This window comes from Notamacropus eugenii, chromosome 6, assembly GCF_028372415.1.
Source record: "Notamacropus eugenii isolate mMacEug1 chromosome 6, mMacEug1.pri_v2, whole genome shotgun sequence".
In the NCBI taxonomy this organism is placed as follows: Eukaryota; Metazoa; Chordata; class Mammalia; order Diprotodontia; family Macropodidae; genus Notamacropus; species Notamacropus eugenii.
In genome coordinates this window covers 35685774-35703223 of record NC_092877.1, presented here as the reverse complement: position 1 = coordinate 35703223, position 17450 = coordinate 35685774, and the positions used below count along the sequence as shown (strand labels likewise).

Sequence of the window (17450 nt, the reverse complement as noted above, 5' to 3'; positions counted from 1 at the left end):
TTTAGTCCATCTGTTAAGGGTCATAAATCAGAATTTATCATTAAGTTCAAGAATAGATGATGAAGGGGGTGGGTGGGGGAGTCCTAGGGGAGAGTGAGGAGACAGGGAGGCCAGAGCTGCTCATCTGTGCCTGCTCTAGATTGATCTTGATTTCTGAACTTGGTCCAGTGTACACAATGAAGCACATGATAGGATAGGGTTCCAGGGGATGTTTTAGGAAAACATCAAGGGGTGGCCAATGTAACACATCCAGCTCAAGGTGGGGGCTGGAATTCTCCTTGGATCAGCAGCACTGCTCCCCTTTATGGAGCTGCAGCATGGAGGTTTGATAGGTTCCACCAGGCACATTTCAGCTCTTATGGATCATGCTTGTAGCTAAAGTGTTGTGCTAAACAAGTTTTTCATTGCCTCTCTTCTTGTACTTTGCTTCTAGTTTCTCTGCACACTCACCCACCTTGTAGATTGCCTGCTCAAGAGCTGCTCCTTGCTCCTGAATTCATGGTCTGATCCAGAGAAGGCTGAAGTGCTGAAGATTTCTGGTTTAAGTCCTTTAGGTTTCTACTTATGCTTACTACAATATCTTTCATTTCTAGATACTTCAAACTAATCAGTTTGTTTGTATTTTCCAGAAATTAATACGTCTTTACTGGTGTCTATCAGCTCACCTATCAGGTATGGGGGGCCATTTTGGGGAACATGTCCTGCACAGCCCTGTGGTCTTCTTGGCTATCTCTACCACAATATTGTATTAGGTGGGGGAAGGGAGGAAGGAGAAAGGATGGAGGATGGGGATGGAAGAGGAGGAAGAGAAGGGAGGGGAGAGGAGGGGCATAGGAGAGAGGAGGAAAGGAGAGGAGAAGTGAGAGGAGGGGAGAAGAGAAGGAAAGGAAAGTGGAAGGGAGAGGAGGGGAAATGGGGAGAGGGGAGGGAGAAGAGGGGAAGAGGGGAGGAGAGGAAAGGAGAGAAAAAAGGAGAGGAGGGGAATAGGGGAAAGGAGGAGAGGAGGGGAGCGGGGAGGGATAGAGGGGAAGGGAAAGGAGAGGGGAAGGGAGAGGAAGGGAAGAGGGGAGAGGGGAAGAGAGAGGAGGAGGAGAAGGGAGGGACAAGGAGAGAAGTGTTGAAGGAAAGGAGAGGAAAAAGGGAAGGGTGAAGAGTTTGGGCTGCTAAGAGTTTTACTGGTGTGTGGCTGCTACACAGGCTACAACTTCTTGGAGGCATAGATGAGAGTTGGGTAAAAGGTGAACACCAAAGGTGACTGAGCAGCCCTGAAAAGAACTCAACGAATCCTCATACCAGAGGCGCTAGTCCTCACTGAACACCCAGTGGTGCATTAGCTACTTGAGGGATAGACTGGTAGGCACATGTGTTTCAAGGCATCCAGGAACGATGAACGATATCTTTTGGAAGCCTGAACGTGAGCTCAGCAGCTTCTAGCACTCCCAGTTTGAATGGAGGGAGGAGGGAAATTTTATGAAGATGTTGGGTTCTAGAAACCCAAGTCACCTGGAGAGGGAAAGGGAATAAACAGTGCTTGGTAACTGACCATGACATCCTGTTTGCCCCGTTTCTATGGTGAGGAGGAGTGTTCTCAGGATGGCCCTTGGTTTCAGCCAGCATCTTGATTACTGTACTGAGGAGTCTTCCAGCGCTGTGGCAAGGTGGTACAGAAATGTCCTCAATCAAGAGATTGCCTTAAACTCTAATCTTTAAAATTCATGTTGTGTGTGAAGCCACCAGCGTCCTTGTTCTTTTGTGAAGAGGTGTTGAGAAACAGGCTCACTTTAGTCCCTCGAGGCTCAGCGAGCTTGGGAGACAGGTGGCTAGAGGACTTGTTTGTTCAAATTCTTTGCTGTTATCTTAGATCCTTTTTAAGTAAATTAGTTTGCTTCACTCTGATATTTTATGTTTTATTCTTCTATTGGAAGAAGGAAGGGAGAGAGGTATGATTTATCATTTGCCAAGGCTCAGCTGGGTCCAGTAAGAGTCCACATTTCTTTTGCTTTTTAAGCTTAATAAAGTGCTATTTTCCAGAACCATTCCTTGAGTAAGGGGATATCAATGCCATTATCTGCATTATACAGAGCAGGAAACTGAGGCTTAGAGAGGCTGATTGGCCCAATGTACCCAGTTAGTATCAGAGCTAAGATTCTACCAAGTCCAGTGATTTTTTTCCACTTCATTATCTCCTCCCCACAGCTCTAGGGTGTCTGTCTGAGAAGGGGTGGGGCAGATTATTGGCAGAGGTCCAGGTAGGTAAGAAGTCACTTTCAGGTAACTCCATCAGGACATATCAGGAATTCTGCCATGTGGATGCTGGGGCTTAGAGGCTGGAGTTTCATTCTCATGGGGAATTGGGGGGTCAGGCAGACCCTTGGGCAAAAGGAGAAACATGGCAGCAGTTACTGAGGGCGTCAGAGATACCAGGATGGGAGGGGGACCAGCAACAAGACTGACAATGCTGAGCTAGGGCTGCGTATGCTCCCAGGCCCGGGGTTGGTCCCAGGCTCTATCTGTAGGGGTGAAGAGCCAGGTAAGTCATTCCAGCCTGTTCATGCCAAGTGGAATCCATCTTGGCATTGTCTTTGCCTCCACCTCCCCTCAATGCGGGGGGAATAATACCCCTAAATTGTTGAGGTTGGAAAAAACTCAATAGGCTATGATTTTCATCATGTTTCTATCAGTAAAGCCAAGGGCAGCTAGGTGGTGCAGTGGATAGAGCACCAGTGCAGGAGTCAGGAGGACCTGAGTTCAAATCTCACCTCAGACACTTGATACTCACTAGCTGTGTGACCTTGGACAAGTCACTTAACCTCAGTTGCCTCATCCTGGGTCATCTCCAGTCATCCTGATGAATATCTGGTCACTGGATTCAGATGGCTCTGGAGGAGAAGTGAGGCTGGTGACCTGCATAGCCCTCCCTCACTCAACACAAAGTCAAGTGCAAGTCCTGTCATCTGATGGCATGGTCTTCTTCAGCAACGAAGGACGAACACACACATCAGTAAAGCCTGACATCCAGGCTAGGCTTCAGGGCCTAATTCCAGGGAGTTTGGTTATTGCCAGGGGTGACTGACTCCCGGGAGGAGGAGGCCTTTATTATAACAAGACCAGATGCTCTATCTGAGCTCTCAGAACAGATAGGCTTAAAGGTCCTCTACCCAGTCTCTTTGTTCTTCCCTTGGACCTCAAATTAACTTTCTACTGCCTCCTGTCAAGGGGACGAGGCGATAATGTTTCCCCTCCAAAGTTAATGATCTTGGCTCCCAGTGTCTCTCATTCATTCATTCATTCATACATTCATTCATCCATCAATATGCAATGTTCCAAATAAATAAGACACTTCCCTCATAAGAGCTTCTAGTCCAGGAGAGGAAGTAAAGAGACAGGAAGAGACAAGGCATAAATAAACATCATACAAATTAGAATATGATGAGGATCACCAAGTGAAATGAGATCAGAGGAGGGAGACATCACTCTTGACTCAGGAGATGATAGAAGGCTTCATGGAACAGGAATTGGAGTTGGGTCTCGAAGGGTGGGAAGGATGTCAACAAGTGAAGAGGTATGGAAAAGAGGAAGATGGTTTTGGAGGCATAGAAAAGAGAGTATACAGATATGGGGAGGCACGAAGACATGGGGCACGTTTGTAGAATGTAGAGTGGTGGGTGTGTCCACCTCTATGAATGGGGTATCCTGGCTTTATCTTTGACCCCCATATGCTTCCCTTCCCACCTTCCTCAGAAAGGCAGTTCTGATGTCCAGGTTAAATGCCACAAGATGTACCATGGCAAGTAAGCATTTGCAAATACATTTTTAAAGAACAAGTCTGTTTTATTTTTTTGGTGGGGGGAGAGAACCTTGGAGATCTTGGACAAAAAGCATCATGGGAAGAGAGTTGCTGGGCCACACCATGGAGGTGGAAGTGTCTGTGGACAATATGGATTGGCTCTTGGAGAGGAAGCAAGACCTCAGCTAGAGAGGGTAAGTGGCTGGGGAAGGAGCCATGCTATCTGGCCTCTTCCTATTTAACTCATTTTTCTTGCACTAGGTACTGAACTCAGTTATTTCTGTTTGCTGAAGGAGCACAAATCCTGTTAGCATCTTCTATGTCTCAGCACCTTGCGGCGAAGGTCCAGCTGCTCCACCCCAATCATGACCTGGTCCTGGCTCTACAGATCAGCACACTAAGTCACAGCTAATAGATTCCATAGTGTGAGGAAAACTTAGGTCCCCAAATATGCCACATGTGTCTGCTTTCAGGAAGGCTTGTAAAATGCTAGAGTGGGGAGGGATCTTAGAACACGGAATGTCAGAGTTTAAAAGGGACTTGAGAACATAGAACACCGGAGCAGGAAGACTCCTTCAGGACATAGGAAGTCTGCCCTGGAAGGGACCTTGGAAGATCTAATATAGGAGGACATCACACCTGGAAGGTATTCCAAGGTCAGCCACTCTAATGTCCTCATTTTACCAAGGTCCAGAGGGGGCTGACTTGCCTCTGGCCACACAGCTCAGACCCGCACCTATGTGAGTAGCCTCCTCTGTGTTTCCCTGCTTGTCTGTCCACACTTCTTAGCCCACGGACTCCTCAGCAGGCAGCAAACCGCAGGGCCCCAGTTCTCCTGCTGATTCCACCCACTTCTTCACTCTAGGACAAGACTGAGCATTTCCTTCCTCCCCTGGTGGTCTCTGATGGCTCAAGCTTATTGCCTGCCTTGGCCCAGGTCCACTCTCTTTGGCTTCTGTTGGGAACTACAGCCACGGCAGCCACCTGCCTTCCTGCTGGGCAATTTGGAAACGGGCAGTATGAAATAACTCGCTTCCCGGGTTAGTTTAGCCACCCCCTTGGGGCCACATTTCGCAGCTGACTCATCCAGGCAGGCTGAGGCCCATCCAACGTAGCCCTGCTCAACATCAGACATTCCATGGGGTCCTCGTCAAAGCTATTTTCTATTGACACCTGACCTTAACATCTCAGCCCTGGATCATCGCTCCTCCTAAGTTCAAAGTAGCTGCTGACTAGAAAAGTGAGCCATCCTTCTCCAGATGAGGTCACCAGATATCTGAGAACCCAGGTGACTTTCTTCCAGTCACACACTGGGGGACAGTCAGAGCTGGGTCTTCAAACCATTTATTCTGACTGAATATTCGATTTCTTTTCAAATTTTAACTTGATCATAGGTATAAAGCTAGAAGGGGCCTCAAAAAAAAAATCTTGTTCAACCCCCTCAATTTTTAAATAAGGAAACTGAGGCCCAGGGAGGTTAAATTCAAACCTGAGGTTAAATGATGGTAGTAAGCATTCGAACCCAAGATCCTGGACTTCAGGACCCAAAGCTTTTTCTGTTGTACTCCATGGCTTATCTGTCATGTTTTTTCATCCCCTTCATGGTAATGATTATCAATACTTCCTTCCTCTGTAAGAAAAATAAGTCATAGGAAAAAAAGTCATCCACGAAACTTAAGGAACACATCATCTGAAGCTAACCATATGTGTGGTGTCCCGCACCCAGAGCCCTCCCACCTCCCCTCTTCAGCGTAAGGCTGGATGATTCTAATTCCCCTCTGCCCTGACGTCATTTTTTCGTTCTTTCCATATACGTTGTTACAGTCATCGAGTATTTTGTTTTCTAGTATCTGCCTACTTTACTTTGTATCAGTCGTAACCAGAGCTATTATGATTACTTTAAACAAATAGACTTTTATTGATTTTTTTTGTATCTTCAACAGGTCTTCTGTATTCCTCCCCTCCTAAAGAGACATCTCTTATAATAAAGAATTTTTTTAGAGGAAGAAGAGAACCCCCTCCCCGCCCATAGCAAAACCAATCGATATAATGAGGGAGGGAAGGATGCTATATGCGATGTTCTGCAGAGGTGGGTTTCCATCTCTGCAAAAGCTATCTTTTTGGAGGGGTGGGGGAGGATGATGAAGAACTCTTGAGGACTCAGCCAAGCACTGGAGCTTGCCATACTCTCTTTGAAGGGAGTAAGTGTCAGCCTTGCCTTCAGGCAACCCTGGCCTCCCCTTCTCTCCCAGTGGAAGAGCAGCTGACTCCTTCTGAGGGATATTGGGAATTGGGCTTGTAAAGTTTCACAATAAAACGTCTGTCATTACTGCCTTCCACACCTCTGGCATTCAGAGCTCACAGGTGCAGCGTTCTTATTACTGCCTAAACAGAATTCAAACTCCTTAGGCTGGTATTAAAGGGAGGGGATCAAGGCACCTTGTGCTTGCCAGAGTGGGAGAGGGCACACAGAAGGAAGTGATAGGCCACGTAGAGAGGGGGAGGGCATCGCATAGGTCATACCCCAATGCCAGATTCAGCCTGCTGGGAATCAGAAAAGGCATGATGGGAAAGTGAATGGGGTGGGGTAGAACTATCCTGGGAAGCTTGGCAGTGAACCTATAACCAGAGATGGTGTTTCTGTGTGATTGGGGGGCGGGGCACATCACAATCATTCCCTCCTCAAAGTAAAATCTCTGCTCTCAAGGAGCTCACAGTCTAATGGGGAAGAAATAACATAAACAACTATGTACAAAAATGATATATACAGGATAAGTTTCAGAAGAAGGACTCTAAGGTTACAAGGCAAAGCAGAAGGTGTGATTTCTTAGCTATGCCTGGAAGGAGACCAGAGAAACTAGGAGTCAGAGCTGAGGAGGGGAGAGTGCCTGGCACAGGGGACAGTCAGTGAAAATGACCCCAGTCAGGAGATGGAGTGTCTTGTTTGAGGAACAGCCAGGAGACATGTGTCACTAGATCAAAGGGTACATGGGTGATGAAAGATATAAGAAGATTAGAAGGGGTGAGGTTATGATGGGTTCAGTTCAGCTTTGTACCAGGATACTGAAAGAACTGCTGGGGGGGTGCAATGGCTGAGTTCCTGCCAGTGGTCTTTGAAAGATCCTAAAAAATAGAAGAAATGCTACAGAACTGAAGAAGGGCAAATGTCCTAAATTCCAAACAAAGGAAAGAGAAAGATCTTTGTTAATTACAGGCCAGTGAACTTGATTTCTATTCCTGGCAATATTCTACAATCATTAAAGTGTCATTAAAGGAATGGCTAGCGAAAGTCTAGAAAAAGGGAAGTGATCATAGAGTCAGCATAGTTTCATTAAGAACCGGTTATGCCAGACCAGTCTTGTTTCCTTTTTTGACAAAGTTACTGAACTAGGAGGTGAGGAGAATGCTTACAAAGATTTTGGCAAAGCACTTAACAGTGTGTCATGTTATACTTGTGGAAAAGATGAAAGGATGGCCAGATCCAAAGAGGTTTCATGGTTTGATATCAAGTTGGATGCAGGTCTCCAAGGGAACCTGTGCTTGGTCTTTTTTTTTAAACAAGCATTTATTAAACACCTGCTATGTGCCAGGTACTGAACTTTACAGATATTATCTCACTTGATCTTCCTAACTCTGGGAGGTAGGTACTATTCCCATTTTACAGTCAAGGAAACTGGCAGATAGTGGTCACAGTCAAACAGCTAAAAAACATTTGAGACCAGATTTAAGACCAGGTCTTCTTGACTCCATGCCCAGGGCTCTACCACCTAACTTGTTCTCTTGTGTTTAACACTTTTATCAATGACTTGGACAAGACGTAGATGGTATGATTACCAGATTTTCAGATGACATGGAGTTAACATGTTGGCTGATAGAGCCAGGATCCAAAATAGATCTTGGAAGCATAAATGTTGGAACTAATTCATTAGGATGAAATTAAGTAGGGATAAGTGTAAAGTCCTACTTTTGGGCCAAAAAATCAATTTCACAAATATAAGATGGGGGAAGCAGGGCTAGATAGCAGTTCATGTGAAAAAGATTTAGAGGGCTTAGTGGAATGCAAGCTCAATATGAATTGACAAAGTGATATAACTTCAGAAAGATCAGTTGCAATTGCTTTAAAATATACAGGAATTAAGAAGTGATCGTTCCTCTATACTGTGCCTTGACCATACCACACCCGAAACTCTGTGTTCAAGGCTGGGTGCCTCAGCTCCAGGACACTGAGAAGCTGGAAAATGTCTAGAGGAGGTGAACAAGAAGAGTGCAAAGCCTCATGGGTGAAGGAACAGCAAGTGTTTAGTTGGCAAAAGATAAGATTCATTGGGGGAGGTTGTGGCTGATATCTTCAAGATTTGAAAGGGTTGTTGTATTGGAAAAGGAATTAACTTGGTCTAATTAGCCCTTGGCAAGAGGGTAGGGTACAACGGGTGGACCTGAAAAAGAGATGCTTGGGTTTGGAAGGAAAAATTTCCTAGTGATGAAATCTACCGTAAAAGTGGTGTGGCCTGTGCCCAAAGGGCTATAAAAATGTGGATACCCTTTGACCCAGAAACATGGCTTCTAGGGTTGTATCCCAAAGAAATCATAAAAATGGGAAAAGGACCCACATGAACAAAAATATTTATAGCAGTTCTTTTTGTGGTGGCCAAGAACTGGAAATCGAGGGGATGTCCATCAATGGGGGAGTGGCTGAACAAGTTGTGGTAGATGAATGTAACGGAATGTTATTGTGCTATAAGAAATGATGAACAGGTGGACTTCAGAAAAACCTGGGAAGATTTATATGAACTGATGCTGAGTGAAGTGAGCAGAACCAGGAGAACATTATACCTAGTAACAGTCACAGTGTGCAAGGACTGTTTCTAATAGACTTAACCCTTCACAGCAATGCAAGGACATAAAACATTTCCAAAGGACTCATGATGCAAAATGCCATCCACATCCAGAGAAAGAACTACAGAGTTGGAATGCAAAATGAAGCAGACCATTATCTCTTTTGTTATGTTTTGTTCTTTTCCTCATGGTTTCTCCCTTTTGTTTTAAATATTCTATGCAACATGACTAATGTGAAAATGTGCTTAATAAAAATATGTGTAGAACCCATTAAGATTGCATGCTGTTTTGGGGAGGGAGGGGAAAAAATTTAAAATTTATGGAAGTGATTGTTGGAAACTGAAAACAAATAAATTTACAGAATAAAAAAAATTAAAAAGTGGTATGGGCTATTTCAGGAGGTAGTGGGGGGCTGCCTGGTCTGACCATGTCACCTGCTTACTCAATGAACTCCAATGGCTCCCTATCACCTCCAAAATCCAATATAAAACACTTTATTTCACCTTCAAAGTCCTTCCTAACCTGTATCCCTTCCCCTCTTCAGTCTTCTTGCACTTAACTCCCCTCTATGCAGTCCAAGACACAGTGACACTGGCCTACTTGCTGTTCCTTTAAGACACTCCATCTCTCAACTCCATACATTTTCACCAGCTGCCTCCCATGTGGGGATTCCTTGTCATTGCCAAAAGTGGTGCTACAATTATTTTTGTACATATAGTGTTTTTACTCTTTGATCTCTTTGGAGTGCATGCCTATTAGTGGCATTGCTGGTCAAAGGGTAAATCCTCTTTTACAAGGCAGGAAACTGAGGCTCAAAGAAGAAAGGGACTTGCCCACAGCCATATAGCTCATAAATTACAGAACTGGGATTAGAATCCAGACTCCAAAACTCTGGATATTTTAATCCAGGGTTCCTTCCAGAAAATAATCCCCTCTTTCTCTTTCCACGTTGCGATTTTTCCTTACAAGTAAGGAATGAGGCTCTGTCCAAGTCACTGAAGTGCACTTTGATGTTTAAAAGTGACTATCAGATGCATTTGAAGTATGTTCTACTTGACTAATATAGTACCATTAAATGAAACTCAAAATATTTTTAGAGATTAGATGGAAGAAAGATATTTCTACTGTTAACATTCTGTTTTTTACTAAGTGGAATTAAGGAATTTAAGTTAGAAGTTAAAGGAGAAACACAATTAATGAGTCATGAAATTGCCATTTGTAATTTCTAGGGTGTGGAGCAGGGGGTGGGTAGTGGTAGTTTTTAGGTCATGTGGCATGGGAGTCTTGGGGTGTGGCAACTGGGTCCTTGCTTGTCATGGTCTCCAGAAATGCTGAGATACATCTCTGGTCATGGGCAGGATGTCCTTGGGAAAGAGATGTGCTTGGATAGGGTCAGGGCTCCATACTTTCCACAGGGAATACATTTATGGCTTTGAGTCTAGCCATGATGCTCCAGAGTGAGAGCAGGTAGACAGGCAGTCGAGTGTCTATTATGTGTCAGGCACTGTGTTAAGCATTGGGAATCCAAAGAAAGGCAAAAGACAATCATCGTTCTCAAGAAGCTCAGTTTAATGGGAGAAATGACACACGAACAACTATGTACAAGTTGGGAACAGAAGAAATTGGAGATAATCAAAGAGGAAAGTATTAATGAAGTTTGCTAAAGGCTTTTTTGTGGAAGGTGGAATTTTATGTGGGACTTTAAGGAAGTTGAGGAAACCAGGAAGTGGAGGTGAGATGGGAGAGTATTACAGGCATGGTGAACAGCCTGTGAAAAGGAACCAAGATTGGAGGTGAAACAGCAAGGATGGCAAACTCAGTGGGAGATGCTCATCGGACATCCTCCAGATATAGGCATCCAGCCTGGCATGGAAGACTGGATTCTGAATGTCCTCTCCCTACGCTCACTCCATGACCTGAGCCTTTCCTCCAGGGCTCCACTTTCCTTTCTCCAAAGAATGCTGTTGCTGGCCTCTCTCTGACCTCTTAAAATGGCTCATTAATTCAGAAGTTTAGATCCTGAAGGAAGCTTAGAGGCCATCTAGTCCAGTTTCTTTACTTTATGTATAATTCAGTTTTCAGTTCCAAATTATCCGCTTGCCCTCTCTGCCTCACCCACCCACCGAGAAGGCAAAAACCTTCAAAACAAAACAAACTTCATTCCAAGCATATATAGTCATGAAAAACAACTTCCTAAATTTATCAAGTCAAGAAAAAAAGGAGAAAGAAAGAAAAGAAAACATGCTTTAATTTACATTCTGAGTCCATCAGCTCTCTATCTGATGGTGGATAGTGTGTCTCTTCATGAGTCCTTTGGGATTGTGGTGAGTCATTGCGTGGATTGGATTACTAAGTCTCTCAAATATCTTTATCCTTATGATATCATTTTTATTGTATAAATTATTCTCCCACTTTGGCTCATTTCACTTTGCATCAGTTCATATAACTCTTCCCGGGTTTTCTAATCCATCACTACTAATCGTATAATTCCATCACACTCATATGTCATAATTTTTCAGTTATTCTCTAATAGAAAGTTTCTGATAATTTGTCAGCACAAAAAGAGATGCTATACATGTTTGTTTTTGTATATATGCATAAGTGTTTCTTTGATCTCTTTGGGTCATAGATTTAGTAACAGTGTTGTTGAGTCAAGGAGTATGAACAGTTTAATAGCTTTATGAGCATAGTTGCAACTTGCTTTCCACAACGATTGGATTGGTTCCTAGCTCTACCAATAGTGCATTAGCATATTTATTTTCTCGCAGCCTCTTTAGCTGTCATTTTTCTTTTTTGTCATCTTAGCCAATCTGCAGAGGGTTAGGTAGCATCTTAGAGTTTCTTAAAATTTGCATTTTCTCTTATTATTAGTAATTCAGAGAATTTTTTACATTCATATGTACATACATACACACAGACCTACATATATGATAGCTTGGATTTCTTCCTCCAAAAACTGCCTATTTGTGTCCTTTAACTAATTAGTAGTCTGGGAAATGGATCTTTTTCTTCTAAATTTGATTCAGTTCCCTATATATCTTAGAAACAAGAAAGAAAAATTTGTTGCAAAGATCCTTCCCCCCCCCCCCCCCCCCCCAGTTTCCTGCTTTTCTTTTAATTTTAGCTACCTCCTATAGCTATCTCCTGTAAACCTCTCTCTCTCTTGTTTGGTCATGAGTTCTTTCTCTATCTGTAGATATGACAGGAAATTTCTTCCCTGCTCCACTAATTTGCTTACGATGTCACCCTTTATATCTAAACTATATACCCATTTTGAGCTTATCTTGGTATATGATGTGAGATGCTGATTTATATGTAGCTTCTGGCAGTCTCTTTTCCAGTTTTCCCAGAAGTTTTGTTGAACAGTGAGTTCTTGCTCCAATAGCTAGGGTCTTTGGGTTTATTGTAGATTATCTTACTGTGTTCATTTGCTTCTGTATGTTTTGTCCCTCATCTGTTCCCCTGATCAACCACTCTATTGTTTTGATGGTTACAGCTTAGGTCTGGTGCTACCATGTTTCCTTCCTTCCCACTTCCTCCTCCCATCTAACTGATTTCCTTGATATTTTTGATCTTGTATTCCTCCAGATGACTTTTGTGATTATTTTTTCTAGCTCTACAAAGTAACCCGTTGGTTGGTTGATTGGTATGGCATTGAATTAGTATCCTTTATTTTACACATAAGAAAAACAGATCTGCAGAGATTAAAGGCCCAAAGTTAATAAGTGGCAGAGCTGGAATCTGAATCCAGGCCCTCTGGCTCCAGAACCAGCACTTTTTCAACTACGCTATATTGTTTCCCAAGGTTCCCTTCTTTCTCTCTGTTTTCTCCTTTGCCAGTCTTGGTCACCATACTGGGTTATTTACTATTCCTTGCTCATGACACTCCTTCTCCTGACTGCCCCTTCCACTGGCTGTACCCAGGACCTACAATGTTGTTGCTCTTTACCTACTGACTCCAAGTTTAGCACCTGTCCTTGCTACACCACATTACCTCTAGGAAAATGTTTGTTGAATGAACAACAGGATCGATAATGATGAAGGTATTGGAGAAGCAGAGACACCAGTGAGGAAGCCATTCCAGTAGGCTAAGGGAGATACCTGAACTAGGGTAGTGACTTGGGAGTGAAGTGAAGGGGACGTCCATGAGACATGTGGGAGGGAGGATTCAAAGGACTTGGCAGCTGGAGGTAGTAAGGGGAAAGAAGGGTTGAGAATGACCTTGAGGCTACCAATCTGGCTGAATGGGAGGATGGAAGGTGGTGGCCTCAACAGAAACAGAAGTTTGGAGGAGGGGTGAGGTTACATGCTCATCCACCAGAGTAGCAATCCAGTCCTGGCTTGTCATGCCCTGCCCCTAGCTTAGCCTCGCTGTCCCATTCTTCCCTTCTTTGATCTTTCTCTTACACCCAACACAGCCAGAAAAAGATACCTGTTGTTTTTAGTATTTATCAACAGCCTTGGCCACTTTTTGAAGGCCTGGGTCCCCCAAACTCCCCTGTATAAGTTGAGGAAATGTAAGACAAGAGAGACTTTTGAGGAAAATATCTGGATGGCTGGTAGGCTTGTTATGAGTCAAGAGCATGCCTTGACAGCCCAAACTGGGCTGAACTGGGCTCTATCCAAAGAGACAGAGGGTCCAGAACAAGGGAGAGAACAGCTCCACTGTCCTCTGCTCTGGTCAGAGACAAGCTGGGGGATGTCCACCTCATATTTACTAGAATGATCAGGGTACAAAGGAATAATTTCGAGGAATCAGAATATTTTTCTCCTGGAGAAGAGAAGGATGAGGAGAGACAAATTATCTGTCTACCAGTATTTGAAAGAAGGCTCATCTCCTTCTGGTTGGCCCCAGAACACAGAACTGGGAGCAACGAAGGGAAGGTGAGGAGAGAGATTTAGGCTCCATTCAAGAGAAGATTTTCCAATAGTTGGAACTGACCTCAAGTGGAATGGGCCTGATGAGGGGATGGGGGTTTCTCCTTCACTGAAAGTCTTTGAACAGAGGCTGGAAGACGACTGCTCAGGGACATTGTAGAAGGGATTCTTGGTCAGCTGCAGGTTGGACTCAATAGCCTCTGAGTTCCTGCTAAATCGGAGCCTCTGAGAGTCCAATAAAGGTGTTGTTTCTGTCATCCCAGAATTTGGGCCTGGCTTCACCTTGCAGCTGTTTCTGTTGTGGCCTCCCCAAACCTAATTCCTTTTTCTTTCTCCATCCTCCAAGGCTGGGAATTTCATGCCCTTTTCCAAGTTCTCGGGATTCCTCTGTCTCCTTTCCTGGTTCTCTGTTTGAATGGCCCCGATGCTTCATCCTTGAACTTCCCTTGTTTCCACCATTACCTTCAGGGATTTCATTATTATCTCTATGCAACTGACTCAAATTTCTGTACACCTCCATCTCTGATCTCTCCCTAGTTTCAGGCTGGCAGCACCAACTGTCCATTCACATCTACATGGGACACCCCAAACTCAACACAGCCCACGCTGAAGCCATTGTCCTTCCCTGTGAACCTGACCCTTTTTCACTAGAAGCCTAGTGGCTTCTAGTCACCTAGGCTGGACATTTCAGAGTCACCTTTGACTCCTCTCTCTTCTTCAACGCTCCAGTGGAGAGAAAAAAAAGAAGACCCCAAATGGAGCTTTGGGGAATGTCTGCAGTTATCAGTATAGTGTCGATAAAGATCCAGTTAAGGGGACCAAGGAAACAATCAGAGAGCCAGGACAGTGTGGTGTCATACAAATTCAGAGAAGAGAGAGCACCCAAGGGTGCAGTCAATGATGCCAATGCTGAGGAAAAAGATGAAGATCAAGAAAAGGCTGTTAGATTTTCTTAATTAAGAAATCAGTGGTGATTTTAGAGCAGTTTCAGTTGAACAAAGAGGTTGGAAACCAGAGTGCACAGAGGATTAAAAAAGAGTGAGAGGAAGTGGGGTCACTATGGATGATCCTTGTAGGATGTCAGGGAATGGAAGGGCCTGGGGCAGGAAGTCAGAAGCCCCCTGGGTTTCTTCAGGAGAAGGAGTTATTGGGGAAAACCAACAAAGTGACTCTGTGGTCACCATCCTGGGGAGCCCTGCTGGGCTCGAAGCAAGAGACCAGGGAGAGGATGACTTCCTGTCTGGCCTCCTTCCTTCGGGGCTTCCCTGCTCCTCACCAAGCAGCATCCCCCCTCCTCTCTCTCCATCCCCCCTCTCATTGAGTGCTGATGTTCACTCTTACCCCCCAGCTCCCATGTGGAGGAGTCAGGGCAGGGAAACTGACTCCCTGAGCATCAGCCTGGGCAGCCATGTCCAGGTCAGATGTTCTCTCTTGCGGCTCCCAGGGGTCACACGTTTTTCTCTTCAGACGAGTCAACAGTGCTGGGAATAGGCTGTGGCTTCCCTCTCTTTCTGGTCAGAGACACAGGTCTCTTCCGCCTGGTGTTTGCCTTGAGCGACTTCCATGGTAAACAAGGAAGGCCGCCGGTCTGGTCTTCTGTGATTGTCAAATGTTTCACAACCAGCTCTGGGTGGGGGCACTTCCTCCCTTCAGATCCACAACTCACTGCTTAGGTGGAGAGATTCCGGGGATACCGAGGATTATGGGATAAAACTGATTGGGGGATGCTCAACCCAGAGGCTTCCCAAGTCCCCCATGGATTGCTTCTGTTATAGTCAGGAAGGGAGGAGGGAGAGGAATAGACTTTCATGCTAAACTATTGTGCTAAACACTTTACAAATATCTCACTGGATCCTCACCACAATGCTGGGAAGGTTAAATCCATTTTCTGGTTGAGGAAACTGAGGTAGAGGTTAATAGACTTTCCCAGGATCACACAGCTAGTAAGTTTCTGAGGTCCGTTTTGAACTCAGGTCTTCCTGATTCCAGGTCCAGTGCTCTATCCACTGGAGAGCAGGGTGGGCGTGGGGGTTTCCCTGGAGACTCCATCACAGGAAGCACAAGTAAATCCTGCTCTTCTCAGGCATGCCCTAACTTTCTGTAGCTCATTGGCAGCATGCTCTGTGAGCTGTTCCAAATGATAGGTCAATTTTACCATGATATTTCAGAGCTGGAGCTGGGATTGAAACCCAGGGAAGTTACAGGTGCTCAGTTTATCCATGAAGTCTACTTGGTGTGACTTGGGCTGAGATTTCTCAGTTGCGGCTGGTTTTATCTCTAGGGTAGCCAGCAAGCTCTGAAACTCACAGAAGACCCAAAATCATTGGTCTATGGACCCCAGGGGTACAATGACAGTCCATGTCGTTGGGAAAGGGCCCATTCATCACTGGTTCATGGCAAAGGTCAGATTAGAACTTGGAGACCCTATGGATCTGAGCTATTGCTTTGGCCCTCTGCACCCTCCCTCCCTAAAAACAAGAGATCCAGCTGGCTGGGCTCCAGGAGTGCCCTTCTCCCTTTGCCCTGATCCCCGCTATAATTAGCATAAATCTGCAGCTCATCTGACACCCGAGCATGCTGTCTGCAACCCTGACTTCCAAAAGCAGACCCTCTCCAGCTAGACTTTCTAAGGCTCTGCTTGGGGCCAGTTCCCAGGGACAGTCATCCTCTCTTTACTCCACAGCCAACATATATAGAGTTTCTTCTTGCCATCTGTATCGCCTGCTGTGTGCTTGGCAGACCTTGGTCGAGGGCTGATTCATCTCTCCTTTCTTAGTCCTAAGTGCTCTGGACTATTTTTGCCTATGATCCATTTAGGGTCTAGTCATGCTAATTTTTTTGGGCCTGTTTCCAATCCACCCTTCTCTGAGTCCCAAGAAAATGAGCACCTACACACACACACACACACACACACACATACACACACACACACAGACACACACACACACACACACACACACACACACACACACACACTCCCATACTTACATCAAAGGCATAAAATAAGTAGTTGTCTGAAACCAAGGTATGAGGGCCCCAGGAAGCCAGAAAAGGTTAAATTAATCACAAGGTGAAAACCTAAGAGTCTCTTTTGCTCCTCCTGCCCACAATTCCCACTCTCAGGCCTGGGCTTTGGTGCCCCACCTTCCCACAAGGTTAGGAAAAGCCCAGAATAAAGGATTGCAACTAGCCCAAACTGGGGAGGGGATTCATCGGAAGTATTGGTTGGGGGTCATTAGGAAGGTCCTAGATACGGGTCTCTGGGGAGGTGGCTGCTCCACGAGGAGCCCAGGGATCTTCCAAATATGCATTGATCCTGATGATTTTTTTAAAAAATCGATCAGGGCTGGCCCTTGTCCTCACCCATAGCAATAGGGTCCAGTGGTAAGGATCCATGTTGACTTTTAGTTTGTATTCTTAGAGCTTAGCACATAGCAAAGGCTTGGTAAGTACTTGTGGACTGACTGAACACAGATTCATGGAACCTGAGTGAATCTTGTCTCTGACAATTACCACTTAATGACCTTGGGCAAGTCACTGTAGGTCTCAGATTCCTCATCTGTAAAATAAGAGCGTTGGACCAGGTCACTTCTGGCTCTGGATGAATGAATGAATGAAAAAAGAATTTCTTAGCACTTACTATGTGCTAGGTCCAACGCTGGGGACTCCTAGCACAGCTTTTTTATTTGGAAATCCAAATATAGAAACAGATAAGATAGTGTCTGGCCTCAAAGAACTGACATTCGAACAGGGCAGAGGCTCTTCACTTTTCTTCTGTCATGAATCCTTGGGTGGTCTGGAGAATTCCATGGACCCCTTGGGTGGTCTGGGAAAGCTCATGGACCCCTTGGGGGGTTTGGGGAAGCCCATAGACTCCTCACAATAACGTTTTAAAATGCATATAATAAAATACATAAGATTACAAAGCAAACCAATTATGTTGAAATAC

General features: G+C 44.9%; 2 long non-coding RNA genes across 2 annotated transcripts in view; both read left to right on the top strand.

The window, feature by feature from the left end:
- Nucleotides 1-1101: 1101 nt before the first annotated feature.
- Nucleotides 1102-8893, top strand: LOC140510685 (uncharacterized). Its single transcript, XR_011969339.1, has 2 exons — nt 1102-3981; nt 5731-8893. It is a non-coding gene; the product is annotated as an uncharacterized lncRNA (long non-coding RNA).
- Nucleotides 8894-9952: 1059 nt separating this feature from the next.
- LOC140510684 (uncharacterized) overlaps nt 9953-17450 on the top strand; it is a 41824-nt gene continuing 34326 nt past the window's right edge. Inside the window, exon 1 of the long non-coding RNA XR_011969338.1 lies at nt 9953-10947. This is a non-coding gene — a long non-coding RNA (uncharacterized lncRNA). The remainder of the gene's footprint in view (nt 10948-17450) is intronic.